Source organism: Schistocerca nitens, chromosome 9, assembly GCF_023898315.1.
Source record: "Schistocerca nitens isolate TAMUIC-IGC-003100 chromosome 9, iqSchNite1.1, whole genome shotgun sequence".
In the NCBI taxonomy this organism is placed as follows: Eukaryota; Metazoa; Arthropoda; class Insecta; order Orthoptera; family Acrididae; genus Schistocerca; species Schistocerca nitens.
In genome coordinates this window covers 203,991,675-204,008,008 of record NC_064622.1, presented here as the reverse complement: position 1 = coordinate 204,008,008, position 16,334 = coordinate 203,991,675, and the positions used below count along the sequence as shown (strand labels likewise).

Sequence of the window (16,334 nt, the reverse complement as noted above, 5' to 3'; positions counted from 1 at the left end):
ATTCCCTTGCGTTTCCACTTCGGAATCACATCACCGATAATCGACTTAGGTAGCTTTAGAAGTGTAGAAAAGTCCCGGATAGATTCGCTACTCAGGTACAATTAATCAAACCGTGACTCCCTGCGATGTTCTTGGCAGGATCATTTCTCTGTCGACGTTACGAGTTCTGCGGTTGGCTAGCGTCCTCTATATAGGACGACCGCGTCTCGCGAGATGAAACTCGACCGGAGGCAGTGACGGAGACTCGGTCGGAGGCGGTGTCAGGGGGAAGACAGCGCACGGAGCATCGCGCTTGGTGTACTGCGAGGACGCACGGTGTTGACATTCCGCGCCTGGGTCTGGTAACGAGCGGAACTGGATTGCGGAAGCAGACACCGGTCAACATAGGCTCTGTTTAAGAGTCCTGTCTATCTCGAATCCTGAGGCGAGCGCGGGAGTCTACCCTGCAGTGCATATTAAGAGCGAACTCCTGGACTAACTTTAAATGGTGAGCCATTTTGTAGTGGACCTTTTGGATGTCATTGCTCCCTGTAGCCATTTTGATTTTCGGCAGTCATTCCTTAAACCATGTGGACGTGGGCCCGGGATAATTGGTATTGCAAGTGCATGTAACTGCGCTGTCCCCTGGTTCCGTTGCATTTGTCTTGAATTATAAATGTGGCCGATATTCGGCGATTCCTTTTCTATTATTATTGTTAACATGTTAAGTGGTCAATTTAATGAATCAAAGTTTATTTTCTGTATACAACTTCAGCAGCTAATTTAAATTGGAATTGCAAACTTCTTCCTTGCTGGCAAGTATAATACGTAGTAACAATTTTGCGCCGTCAAGCGGTGCTTTGGTATTTAAGGTTGTGTGTGAATTTCCTTGTCATTGTCTCCTTGAGCTAGTTGTGCTTTTAAATTTATCAAAATTTCATGTCACTGAAGATTCTTCATCACTACTATATTGTGATCTGAGTCTATATCTGCACCTGGGTACGCCTTACACTCCAGTAACTGATTTCGGAATCTCTGTCTGACCATGACGTAATCTAACCGAAATCTTTCCGTATCACCCGGCCTTATGAAAGTATACCTCCTCATCTTATGATTCTTGAACAGGGAATTCGCTATTACCAGCTGAAATTTATTACAGAACTCAATTAGTCTTTCTTCTCTGTCATTCCTTGTCCCAAGCACATATTCTCTTCTAACTTTTCTTTCTAGTACTTCCCCTACAACTGTATTGCGGTCCCCCATGACTATTAGATTTTAATATCCCTTTACGTGCCGCATTACCCTTAAATATCCTCATATGCTTTCTCTATCTCTCCATCTTCAGCTTGCAACGTCGGCATGTATAACTGGACTGTTGGTTTTCTGTCGATTCTGATCAGAACAACCCTATAACTGTACTGCCTACCTTCCTGTTCATATCAAATCCTAGTCCCTTTTTTCCATTTTCTGCTGCAGTTGAGATTACTCTATACTCGTCTGATCAGAAATCCTTGTCTTCTTTCCATTTCACCTGACTGACCCCTACTATATCTGAGCCTTTGGATTTCCCTTTACAGATTTTCTAGCTTCCCCACGACGTTCAAGTTTCTGACATTCCACGCCCCGACTAGTAGAACTATGTCCTTCCGTTGGTTATTGAATCTTTTTCTCATGGTCACCTCCCCTTTGGCAAACCCTCTAACATTCTGCGTGGTTTCTGTTGTTCTGAATCGTGTCTCCCTACCACTTTCGCGCAACGACGCTCTGAGCGTGTTTTTTAGGGAATTGACTAGTTTGAACCTGGGACCTGTTGCTGGTAAGGAGACGCCAGATCACACATGACATGTAGAATTCAGAAGAGTTCAGTGAGACTAGCGATGATATAACCAAATACTTAATGATATCAGCGTCAGCTCCACTGCACTCCCTGTAAAAGAATCTTAATACTAACTAAATTTAGTGGAAGGGGTTCAAGGCTTTCCTATTTTTAGTTATCTGGTAAAATAATGTCGAAAAAGCAGTTAAGTTTACCATTGGAAATTTTATTCTACTCACAAAAATATTTTTTGTAAATTGCACTATTGATAAAAGGAAATGTTTTAATACAGGATGAAAAAAACCAACTGCGTTCAACAAAAATGTGAACGAATATTCCCTGAGTGGGTTTTTACAAGTTCTACAATGGATTGCAGTATGACCTATGCCATATCACATCTATAATCTAGGTTTTAATTAAGTTTCACAAGAGATAAAACTATCAAAATGGTCTACAGTGACCCTCAGTTGTCTTTAATTACTTATCTAACTTGTCGTAAATTACAGTGGCTGATGTGGCTTCTCAATAACTATGTAACAGAAAAATCATCGCGTTTCAGATTTTTACTTCAAGTGGCAAATGTGAACACCATGAGCTTTAATTGACGATCGACACTAGTATTACGCAAAAAGGGGGTGTAACAGATGAGACTTCTGCAGTTCTGAGTGAAGCTTTATGCACTGTTATGCGGCATCGCGTGCGTTCATTACCTTGTCGGTGTTCGTCAGGGGGCGGCGGGCAGCACAGCTCCGCTCACCTCGCCGCCTCGGAATCAATTTCTCCTAACTTCTTCTTACTACAATTTACCGAAGTTGGTTTAAAAAAACTATCTGGCTGTGTTTTCATCTGACCAATCAGGGTCTCAATGTTAACCTTAAGCTCCGCCTACAAAAATTCTGTCTATCCAATGAGAAACGTTATACTTTTCGTGGTGGGGCAATGTTTTTAAAGTTTGCAACGTAACAGAGACGCGAAAAAGTCGCACACTAAAACTTGCAGCTGGTGTGGTCCTTTAGTGTTATCGTAAGATCTATACTGTTCTTCTGGAGAGCTGTAGCTTTTAACATGGGCTGGGGGGGGGGGGTCTGACGTAACAGAGACGCGAAAAAGTCTCACACGCTAAAACTTGCGGGTGGTGTGGTCCTAGCGGTTAGCTGGCGACGTGGGTGTCCGTCCGTCCCTTATCGTAGGGCCTTCCAGCTTAACACGGTTCTGCTCTCGGCTTCTGTTCTCGTTTCTCCCCTCGGAACTGCGTCTGTCTCACGGTGGGAAGGTATGACATGCATTTAGGCATTCTTGTGTTAGTCTGTGGTATTCCATTTGCTCACTCGTTACTAGTATTACTTTGGCTAATTTAATATCACGATTTATTCGGAGCTATGTGACATACTACTGGATTTGCTTATCATGTCAGGGTTTTCATGGAAGGTGTTGGATTTGCCTGACACCTTACAACCCCACCCGGAGATCGGAATTGGGGACTATTCCAGATTCTTTTGCTCTACGTGAAAATATATACAGATTAGAGAAAACACTATCACTGGTAACGATACCTGATTCCTGATTGAAACTGATTGATGCCTATCATTCAATCTGAGGACTAGGTTCCTTCCAACTTGGAATACTTTAACTAAATTAAATGTGTTTATTTACTGCCACTGTGAGGACAGGATAATAAGAAAGTAAGCTGATCACAATACTCTGACGCATGGGACAAAGGACTTGGAACACCACGCCATCTTTAGATCTAACAAATCTACTCTAGCAGAAAAAGGAAAACAATGAGTTTACAGAGCAAATACTTTTCTCCTCCAAAATTCGTCAGTATCGGTAATGAACAGAATTTTGTGAAATGTACAGACACTGAACTTTCGTAGTGGCTGTTGGCACTTTTAATTGCGCAACAGTAGAACTCAGACTATAAAAATAATTGGCATAGCTAATATTATCGATAAATTTGAAGTTTTACAGTATGTATTACTGAATAATTCAGTGGAAGAGAATTGAACAAAACAGGAAATACTGAAACTTATGAAGATGTGCAGTTTTATTCAAATGTACCAATGTTAACTACGCAGAACACACATGTTCAAGAATAGGCAGTGAATAACTCGCATTGTGGCTTATTTTTAAAGGGAGTGAACTGTACATTCAGGAGATGAATACTAATATCTGAAATGTGGATGCTAGAAAAACAAAGAAATAACACATATGCTGTGTGACTTTACTGAGTTATTAACGCGAAGATATGATGAAATGAAATTGGAATAAAATTTGCTATGCGAAAACGCTGAAACTGAAATCGTGACCGTAGATACGGAATTACCTGAACACGGAGACTGTATAAGCAGTGAGCTAACGAAACAGTTAATCACACGACCTAAGAAAACACTGAGGGAGCTAATACGAAACACCTCTGTTCAGTAGTAGAAAACGAAATTTGTAAATTGCTGAAGGGCCTTCAGAAAGAAGCTCTCGAAACTAAACCTAACAGCATTAATGGTACTGTCGTCAACCACAATACTGTGGAAGCGTTCTGGTGTGAAGCATTAAAAGAACAATTTTACATATTTCTGGAACAAATAAGTCATCATTTTATAGTACCGGTAATGGCATTACATCTGGGAGTTAACAGTTATTTCAGTCTACAAAACTTTCAATTCGACCCAGGAAATGGAAGACATTAAACTGCTTTCACGGAAAAATTTCGTAATGCTTTCCCAACCGCGTATGCTGAATGACAAAAAATCAAAATGTGCGTAATTTATTTGGAAGATGGAGCACATAGGAGGTGTGATCAAAAAGTAACGCGAATATTTGTATTTCGCGGGTTTTACACATTCGAGTTTCAAATTCTTTTTTTATCTTGTTGGTACACATATCATTGATATGTGTCTGATTTTTCAGCTGTTTTGAGTATTTAGTTTATTGTTGACAATCAAAAAGGTTATACGTGTTTTAGAGTGCTCGGAGAGCTTTTACTTTTGAAAAAGATGAGTCAAAGAATTTGAATTAAATTTTGCTTAAAAAATAGAATATGGTCCAGCACTGCATTCGAAATGTTGGCTCTGGCTTTTGGTGAATCTACTATCAGTAATACAAGACTTTACGATGATATAAACGTTTCAAAGAGGGTCGACAAGAAGTTGAAGACGAAGACCGCCCAAGACGCCAAGCACTTCAATTACTGACGACAATGTGAATGAAATAAAGAAAGTGATTCTGTAAAATCGCCTAATCACCATCACAGAGGTTAATGACGATTTCCGCGTATCCTGTGGCTCATGCCAAGCAATAATTCGGATGTTTTTGGCATGAAACGTGTAGCAGCAAAATTTGTTCCGTAACTGCTGAATTTCGACCAAAAACTACGTCGCGTAGACATCGTCCAAAAAATTGGTGAATAAAGTCGACAACGACTCAGAAATTGTAGACGTTATAACAGGAGACGACAAATGGGTATACGGGTATGACTTCAAAACCAATGGACAATCGTCCCAATGGATACAGCATGAAGAGCCACGGGTGAAAAAATTCTCTAAGTTCGAACACATATGAAGATTCGTCTCACAGTTTTATCTGACTACAATGGAATAGTGTATCACGAGTTCCTGCCTTACGTCGTACGGGCAATATCGAATACGACCCGGGAGTTATGTATCGTTTTGCATGAAACAATACGAAGAAAACAACCATAATTGTCGCTAAACCACTCGTGGAAATCGCATCACGATAAAGCTCCCGCTCACAGCTCAATACCTATTCGCGATTGTTTGGCAAAAACCCAATACCGTTATGTTGCCTCAGGCATCCTGTTCTCCGAATATGGGCTCCCTGTGACTACATACTATTCTCGAGGCCATCACTGAAGAGATAAAAACAGAATCGCTGAAGGAGCTGAACACCGTAACGAAAAGTAAGTTCCAGAAGTAATTCCAAGATTGGAAAACACGCTGGCTGAAGTGTAGCACGATACCGATGTTGATGCATAAATAAAGATACTTTAAGAAAATGAAAAAATTTCATTACTGTATCAAAACCACTCGTGTATGGGGAAGTAAAGCCTCCAAAACGTGTAGTACTCATCAAGAACTTAAGAAGGCACTTTTGTGTATGTATTGGTCTGAAAGCTTCCAGCAGATAACTGGAATTGACTTAATGTCACCCCCTATATATTTTAGAAATAAAGACACGATGAGTAGCTTTTTTTAGGAACACGAGGATAAAAACGCATATACAGAGTCAGTCACTAACTACTGCCACCTAGAATAACTCCGGAAGTATGGCAGTAGCTGAAAAGTTTGTGGGACAAGTGTTGCATGGGACAACGGGTGCCATAATGTGACGTTGGTTTTTTGTTGCTAGGTGGGGTCGCTTTAGAGATATGAAGGTCAACTTAGTTTTTTTTTTAAATGGCATGCTATAGTTTGGTACTTATTTTCTAACAGCGGCTATCGGGGCGAATCCAATGACGTGTAACAGTAAGGACTCTGAAGGTCCACGAAGGTCAAAAAGGTGGCATGAACGTCCGTTTACAGAAGGTTCAAAGTAATGACCATTGGTGTCAGTTCAGTGATGAAGTCTTATCATGGATTGAATGGTATTCCTTATCACATCGGCACTTATCGAAGCACACGCTCTGACAGTTCTCTCTCGTATATAGTGCAAATAATAAATATTGCCGAATACGGCGTATCCATCTAGCGTGCCACTGACATGTAAACGCCATTCGCCGGTTTCATAATACAACACAAATAGTAACGGCAAGACTAGTATCGTCGAATAACGTGAATATGAATGATGTATTCCTTCGAAGAACAAGTCGATATGCTTTTCATTTACGGAGAATGCCAACGAAAGTGAGAGCTAGAGACTTATACGCTGAAATATATCCTCAACGTACTCACCCTACACGTCGTACATTTAAATATGTGTAAGATAAATTAAGAACAACTGGATCTTTAACGCATCGCAAAAATATCCGGCAAAGGAAAGTTACTAACGAGGAATTGGATATTGGTACTTCTGCCAGTGTGGTTCGAGATGCTTGTGTTAGTTTGCTTCAAATAGCAAGGGAGTCTGGTGTGATGAACAGTAGTGTTGTTCGTGTTCTGCGTCACCATAAATATAATCCTTACCATATCAGTCTCCGCCAAGAATTAACTGGTACAGACTGTATCCGTCGCATTGAATTATACTAGGGGCTCAACTTCAGATTCGGAGGGATGAGACATTTATTAATTTGATTTTATTTACTGGCGAGACTGCATTCACTAACTAGGGAAATGTTAATTTGAATTATATGCATTAATGGAGAATTGAAAATCCATGTTGGCTGCGGCTAGTCGCACACCGGAAACTGTGGTCGGTGAATGTATAATGTGACATTCTGGAGAACAGACTTATAGGCCCCTATTTCATCGAAGGAAATCTTAATGGTAGGAATTACACTACTTTCCTGCTAGAAAAATTATGTCGGTTATTATAGGAAATACCTTTAGGAACAAGGAACAGAATATGGTATGAACAAGATGGGTGTCCCGAACATTTTTCGCTGATGGCTAGAAAAGCGTTGCGGAGACAATTCCTAAATCGTTGGACTGGACGCGGTGGAGGTGTGTCGTGGCCGGCTCGTTCGCCAGACTTGACGCCTCTGGATTTTTTCTTGAGGAGATCCGTAAAAGACATTGTCTATGAAGACGTTCCAACTACACCTGAAGATATGCGAGAGAGAATTGTCAGAGCTTGTGTTTCGATAAGTGCCGAGTTGATAAGAAATACCACTCAATCCATGACAAGAAGATTGCAGCACTGTATTGATAACAATGGTCACCACTTCGAACACCTTCTGGAAATGGGCGTTCATGCCACCTTTGTGACCTTCGTTGACCTTCAGAGACGTTACTGTTACACATCATTGGATTCGCCTCGATAGCCGCTATTAAAAATAATTACCAAACTATAGCATCCCATTTTAAAAAAAACGAAGTTGACCATATCTCCAAAGCGACCCCACCTAGCAAGAAAAAACGAACGGCATGTTACGGTCCTCGTTGTTCCAAGCAACTTTTGTCCCGCAAGCTTTTCAGCTCCTATCGTACTTTCGGAGTTATTTTTGATGGAAACAGTCACTCACCCTGTATGAACGTGCTGGTAAGGGATCAATGTATCATTCAGTTCTTAACATAAAAGTGAGTTTCTCTGTGCGCGAAAGATTTGCTGTTTTGCCGCACCGTGATTTTCTACAAGTATTGTTGGCAATAGATCGCATTGAAGTTGTTAACGATGAGCTCCAAGTGCAAGGAGGACACCGTAATAATGGATGCACTCAAAATTCGGACAAGGAACAGAATCAACCTTAAAACAATGTCAATCATAGAACATGTAATGAAGAACATAATTAGAACTTATTGGTAAATGATAATCGTAAGTAGGTAGGTAACCAGTATGCAGATGAAGAATGTCAACAATTCAAAGAAAATTGTCGGCCATAGTATAGCGAACGAAGATGTGGTAGTTCATCAGACAGAGCGAATCGTGGGCAACGGGTGCAATTGCATCGTTATCTGGAAAACTGAGTTTAGTTTCGAATAAGAAGCAGTTTGAAACAAAGGAAAAACACAATGGGTCAGAATTTGTTAGCATTGCTATCTCATACGCCATGACCATAGCATGAGAGAAAAAGGAAAAATAATTCTGGACAATGTCTTAATGTCTGTTATACCAGTTCAAATCTGTCGATTCAATTTAGAATTTATTGTGGACTTGGCTGTCAATTTATCACAGTTTTGCAGTAATTATATCACCAACTGTTCAGCGTATCGAGCTTTCCAGTGTTTCAGAAAATAGTGTGAGAATTATTAGTGCAGTTGGAAATAAAAGTAATGCCATATGTGAGAAGATATTTTTGAAGTTTTCCATTGAAAGCAGGGAATTCGAACTCAGCAAGGTTAATTGAAAGGCTGTAAATGCCAGTTACTTGTCAAGAATCATAGGCTACTCATAAGCGAACTTTATCCTATTTCATTATTAAAATGTGAACTTGTGGATCACTAAATTAAAAAATGCTGGGAAGAGGAATAATTGAGCAGTCAGACTGCAACTGTTGTAATCACTTCCACGTAGCTGACAATAAAAATCTGGCAGTCATATTGGTAACTTCCTAAAGACCGTGGCAGGAAACAAGTTTATCAAGAAATTACTGCATATCGTTTTGGCAATACAAGGATGCAGACTAAATATTGAAGAAAGTAAAAAAAGTTGTAGACTGAACCTCTTGAATCCAACTCTACTGCAGTACAGATTAAGAAATATTACCTAAATAACTGAATATTTTACACCAATTATCATCTTATGAAATACGTTCACAAAACGTACACATATTTTCGACCAAGTAAACCCTTCAGGGAATTGCTAGAATATTAGATATTTAGTAACACGAAGAAAAGAGCTGGTGAAACACTAAACTTTTGTGACTTACGTCAGAAGACGAAAGTTTCAGACGAGCACCATATAGGATATATATCTGGTATAGTACATGACAAACCTAGTATGATGTTTCAGTCGGTGTGCGTGAACCAGTGACGAAATTTAAAAGCAGTTTAATGTACATAATGGTAGTACTGTAACTTTTTCAAAGATACGTTCTTTTCTGATATTTATTCTAATTGCTGCATAACGCTCACAAAGTTAGATTTTTTCTGAATTTCATAAAACCAGAATGCATTCTTAGCGATAATGGCTCAAAGTTTAGATAAAAATTATGAAAGTGTTTCAGAGAGAATTGTAGCCCAAAGCTAATTTTAATTTCGACTTACAGTTCAGCTTCAAGCCCAGTAACACGCATTACTTGCGAACTTGGAAGAATGTTTCTGAACCATAAGAACTGGTATGTAAGACTTAAAGACTCCAACTCAATGATAGACAGTTTGTCATGGCACCATCGGTACGCCACATGTAAAGTCCGTTCAAACACATATCTGAACAGTATGTGACGCACTCACAAAAAACTGGAATCTCACGTGACAAAAAATGCTGGAACAGTTATTAAACCTCATGAATAAAGAAACTAATTACCTCAAGCAGATACATGGTAAGTTAATGAATTCTTTAATATATAAATGGAAGGAGTGGGTTCTTTTCAAATCTCATTTGAAATTTCAAGGAAGAAATTTAATCACTACTACATTGTTCACTTCAGTATCAAAATGATTGTACATCCTACTTGCTTTGAATTGAGGTTCATTATTTCAGGTAAATATCATGGATTACAGTGCATACAGAATATTAAACTGTACCATAAAACCAACACGAATTTTGCGTATGTTATTCACATCAACATATAGGTTGCACAGTGCTAGTCAGAAAAATGGCCTGCTCACTAAAAATTGTTTATTAATGAGCCACTGTTTCGAGTATACAGACTTGAAAAGAGGTATTTCTTTATAGTTGCTTGGTTGCAGTAAGCAATTGCACGAATATTCTTGTATTTTTGTTCTGACGTAGAACACTTCCAATATAACAAATTTTTTGTGTGCTGATTTATTCATTTTCTGCATGATATTTCTCACTTGCAGGCTAGTTTGATAAATATTTTACTTACATTTTCAATCTGTTTTACAAGTACTTTTATGTTGCTTACATTTTTACAGTGGCATTCAGTTTACTTATTAGATTAGGCTACATGTTTTGCCATTATTTCCAGTTTGAGAACGACATTTGAAAAACCGGGCTGTTAACACTTTGTGTGTTAATGCTGATTAGTAACAGAGTTATAAGGGTTTCATCCTGTCTATTGATTTATTAGTCAGTTTTGTATTATTATTTGTACATATTGTTTCAATTCTGTAAGTTACATTATTTCGTCACTCAGTTTATTTCAAAATCATCATTACAATTTTAAAACTTAATTTCAAAGCACTCAAAAATATTATACTGTAAGAGATATACAATCACATTTGTTGAGTCCTTGAGTATTGTACGTAAAAAAGTTTCCGTAGTTGTTGATTATATTTCTTTTTATTCCTTAATTTTTATAGCTGTTTATCTCTCTCTCTCTCTCATTTTCTTTCTTTTTTTGTTATGCAAAAATATGGTGAATAGTAGCAGTTGCGAGTAGTATTGTTTAAGTCACACACAGCAGTGACTAGTGAGCTGCCTTTTGCCCCAGTAACACGTATGTGTGCCTGTGTAGTCAATACAGTATCAGCTACACTACTTAAACTGAAATGACAGTGACTATTACCTATTACATTAATCTGTGAATGACTGTCGTCCTATGTGAAAATAAATACTGTATCAGAGAATATGCTATCAGTTTTAACAAAACCAGTCTTGTGAATGACGCACATCCTCTAACCTGAGGTGAAAGTTCAAGTCCAACCAGAAATATATTAACGAAATCAAATGTGTGTATCTACCACGATCGTGATCACAGAACGACGAGAAAGTAAACTGGGGTGTTTAAAATGTTTTTTCTCAATGTTTTCGTACTTACGTTTGATGAATATTTATTTGTGTAATGAAAACAAAAAGGTTAGAGTAATTTCAGGTCGAACGATCGGGAAAGCAGGTTCTCGCAGTATGAAAGTACATTATTATGCGGTGCTCTATTGTACTAGTGCTCATATGTTTTCCTAACCTCCCTCAGCTGTTTCTACGTCACCAAGTCACAATGAAAAACATTGTTTCAATCTTGGAATACTGACAATGGAGCTTTCGCTCGAAAATACGAGTCGTAAATAAACACCAGGGAAACTGAAATAAACACACCCGGAGTACTTTTATTCATGAAAAATATATTTTCAACTTACTCTGTGGGTCACGTGAAATCATTACGCGTTAAAATACTTACGATTGTGTTCACCCACGGCAGGAACATGCCAGCGCTGAAGACGCCCAAGACAGGGCCGGATGTCATGGAACCCAGCGATATGGACAGCTGCAAGAAAGGAAAGGACGCTGGCGTGAGAAAGAAAACTGGAAAATTCCTATGAAGAGTCAACTTAAGCATGGGGTGCTGCTCCGTGACAATGTTAGTACTGGTCGAAACGTGAAATATGTATGTCATGATTTCATTCCCTTCTGAACGTGAGAGCTGTATAATAGTTATTTAGCAAGCTAGCACTCTCCGGATGTGAAAAGGGCGTATCATCAGTAACGACAAAAATGACATGAATGTAAACGGACTATAATAGAATGAAGAATGTTTAAAAAAAATATGTCCATAAAGAAACAATTTGCGAGATATCCGAATGTGTGATTAACAGCCGACACTAACTTTTGTATGAAATATTGTCCGGGTTAGTAGAAATGTATTTGAAATACAATCTTTCCGATTACCTGAATTGGTATATTCAGTAACAAAGGTAATTTTGAATGAAATGATCCACACGGCTATACAGTAATTTCATTTAATGTCACGGCTGGTACCACGTCAACTGAAGACGCAGCTCAGGCGATAGAGATTCCTTTTAAAGACTCATTGCGAAAAGTAACTGCACTAGAGCCATTGAACATCATTAGCGTTAAGTTATAAATACAGGGCTATTCAGAAAAAACGGACAGATTTCAAGCATTTGTTGCTTCCAAACTACGAAACACAGAAACACAATTCTAATGTTCCTGGAAAGAGAAAAATTCAAATTTTTATGCATTCTCTTTCCAGGAACTTTAAAACTGTCTCTATCTGTTGTAGTTTGGAAGCAACGAATGTTTTAATTGTGTTCCTTCATATTAAATAGGCATATATATAGCGCACTTCAGCGGACGCTGCAGGGGATAGAAGAAGTATGCCACAAGCAGGAAGGTGGTTGGGCTGCAGCCGGCAAGTGTTTACAATTTTTGTTTGAAATTGTATGTCAGAAGAAGGAATAGACATGGAAAATACAATGTGTCTAATGTAATCCATGCCCCGCTATAGTGGTTAAAATTGACTGCGAGAAAGAAAACTTAACCACACATTTTCTCAGCACAGCACATTTTCTTTCTTGCAGTATGTTGGAAAACATCCCCTCGAATGCTGTTCATGAATGGCTGCCCATCAGGTCGAATTACCAGCGTGATGCACAATTTTGCAGTCAGCGTGCCTAGGACAACTTTGAGATTGTTCCTGCTCTCACACGGTATACTCTCCCACCCATAACTCCAGGTGTAGGTTCAGTGTGCTTAGCATGCAGACTGCCAGCGCCAGTAGCTTCACCTTTGCCACCCGACGACGCGCCAACGCGGACTCCATGTTTCGTGCCGGAGTCGCCCGCAGTGCGTCGCTGCGGCGACCGGAAGACCATAAGGACCAGGTGCCTTCAACTGTGATAGGGCGCAGTGAGATTCTGGTTACAACGCCATCCACCGCCGTAGAACACTCTGCACTTCCCGGTTTCCAGTCTTTGTTGCCGGTCGGGTGCTCCGACCCAACAGAAGTCGACCCTTCGGTTTCTCCCATAGTTGTAGAAGCGCAGACACCTCATGTTGACGTGCACCCTGGAGTAGGTTTCCAGGTGTTTCCTGTCTCCACTCGGTCCGAATGGCAGGGTGTGGGTGGGCATGCCTCGCCTGCAGTCAGGCTCCCCACCTCCTCGACTACGTAAGCATGGGGTCTTCCACCCGACGGTCGTAAGCAATATTCAGCGGCCGTTCGCACATTTGCGAGGGAGGACTGTGGTATGAACGTTCGATACCACAACTGTTAGGGGTTGCAGTTATCGACCGTGGTCCGTATTAGTATCGTCAGACCTGCGAGTCGCGAGAAGCGCCGCTAGCGCCGCTCCGCGGCTTGTATGAAGTTTCTAGCCAGCTCTCGTCCACTCTTGCTCGGGACGTCCAGTAGTAAAGTAGCCTAGCCTTCAGACGATAGGAAGCAACCTCTAACAAGGCGCTTAGTAACGTATGGCCTAAGTGAGGCCTCCATGGCTACCTGTTTATAATTACAGGGTGTTACAAAAAGGTACGGCCAAACTTTCAGGAAACATTCCTCACACACAAAGAAAGAAAATATGTTATGTGGACATGTGTCCGGAAACGCTTACTTTCCGTGTTAGAGCTCATTTTATGACTTCTCTTCAAATCACATTAATCGTGGAATGGAAACACACAGCAACAGAACATACCAGCGTGAATTCAAACACTTTGTTACAGGAAATGTTCAAAATGTCCTCCGTTAGCGAGGATACATGCATCCACCCTCCGTCGCATGCAATCCCTGGTGCGCTGAAGCAGCCCTGGAGAATGGCGTATTGTATCACAGCCGTCCACAATACGAGCACGAAGAGACTCTACATTTGGTACCGGGGTTGCGCAGACAAGAGCTTTCAAATGCCCCCATAAATGAAATTCAAGAGGGTTGAGGTCAGGAGAGCGTGGAGGCCATGGAATGGGTCCGCCTCTACCAATCCATCGGTCACCGAATCTGTTGTTGAGAAGCGTACGAACACTTCGACTGAAATGTGCAGGAGCTCCATCGTGCATGAACCACATGTGGTGTCGTACTTGTAAAGGCACATGTTGTAGCAGCACAGGTAGAGTACCACGTATGAAATCATGATAACGTGCTCCATTGAGCGTAGGTGGAAGAACATGGCGCCCAATCAAGACATCACCAACAATGCCTGCCCAAACGTTCACAGAAAATCTGTGTTGATGACGTGATTGCACAATTGCATGCGGATTCTCTCCAGCCCACACATGTTGGTTGTGAAAATATACAATTTGATCACGTTGGAATGAAGCCTCATCGGTAAAGAGAACATTTGCACTGAAATGAGGATTGACACATTGTTGGATGAACCATTCGCAGAAGTGTACCCGTGGAGGCCAATCAGCTGCTGATAGTGCCTGCACACGCTGTACATGGTACGGAAACAACTGGTTCTCCTGTAGCGCTCTTCATACAGTGACGTGGTCAACGTTATCTTGTACAGCAGCAACTTCTCTGACGCTGACATTAGGGTTATCGTCAACTGCGCGAAGAACTGCCTCGTCCATTGCAGGTGTCCTCGTCGTTCTAGGTCTTCCCCAGTCGCGAGTCATAGGCTGGAATGTTCCGTGCTCTCTAAGACGCCGATCAATTGCTTCGAACGTCTTTCTGTCGGGACACCTTCGTTCTGGAAATCTGTCTCGATACAAACGTACCACGCCACGGCTATTGCTCCGTGCTAATCCATACAACAAATGGGCATCTGCCAACTCCGCATTTGTAAACATTGCACTGACTGCAAAACCACGTTCGTGATGAACACTAACCTGTTGATGCTACATACTTACGTGCTTGATGCTAGTACTGTAGAGCAATGAGTCGCATGTCAACGCAAACACCGAAGTCAACATTACCTTCCTTCTATTGGGCCAACTGGCGGTGAATTGAGGAAGTACAGTACATACTGAAGAAACTAAAATGAGCTGCAACATGGAAATTAAGCGATTTTTGACACATGTCCACAAAACATCTTTTCTTTATTTGTGTGTGAGGAATGTTTCCTGAAAGTTTGGCCGTACCTTTTTGTAACACCCTGTATATGTATATAGCCAATAAGAATCCTGTACAACCATTGAAGTACAATATATATTATTTTTTACCAACGACTTCTAATTATTTTAGTAGTTGAAGATCCAGACCATGGAGCCAGCACCTTATCAACGTTCTGACAAAAGTGCTGTGATTTATGTGTTTCTATTTAGCTTTAGCCACCAGTCAACATTGGCGACGTCTCGTTCGTCGTCATCATAACAGTTATTCCCGGATACTGATAGTGGGAGAGTCTTGATATCGGGAGCTGTTCCCACACGTATTCTATCAAGGACAGATCTGGAAATCGTACTCGCCGTAAGAGAAACTCAGAATCATGCAGAGACATGTGCCAACTGTGGATAAGCGTTGTCCTGTTGAAAAACTGCACGGTGATACTGTTCGCTTGATAGGTAACACGTGAGGACTCAGGATGTCCGTAACGTGCCGTCGTGTAATCTGAGTTCCCTCCATTACTACCTGCCGTGACCTGAAGTCGTACCCGATGGCTCCCAAGACCACGGCGCCAATAGTAAAACCACTGTTACGCACCAAAACTTTGGGGTTATGAAACCTCTCCCCAGGTCGCCGCCATACTCACCTGCGGTAGGGCAAGACCACAGGGCCACTGCCACACCTGATTTACTAACATAGATATTGATTATTCGACTCGCCTGCCAAACGGAGTCCAAATATGAGGACCCTTTCAAACTCTGTATGGTGTTGATAACGCTGTCTCACACGTGTACACGGCATCTCCAGTTCCTTCATAGCAATCACTTAACATGTAATGCTATTTTAACACAGGGTGATTTTTGTTCCACCGTGTACAATCTCTAGCGACTGATCGATGGGAGGATACGGAACAAAAAAGTCTCATGAACCTATGTCCGGAAATGCATGGTTTCCACGTGAGACCGTTTCTTCAGTCATAATTTAATACAGAGACTGCGGCCTAGTACGCGCTGCACCATGCAGCCACAGTAACAATATGCATTGTTTCCCCGTGGAGGGTGATACTGTACCTCATAAGTCATT

The 16,334-nt window shown here is 40.9% G+C and overlaps 1 protein-coding gene across 1 annotated transcript in view; it reads right to left on the bottom strand.

Moving 5' to 3' along the window:
- Positions 1 to 16,334, bottom strand: part of LOC126203819 (sodium-coupled monocarboxylate transporter 1-like) — a 472,971-nt gene that overhangs the window by 44,813 nt on the left and 411,824 nt on the right. The gene's annotated exons all lie outside the window — the stretch shown is intronic.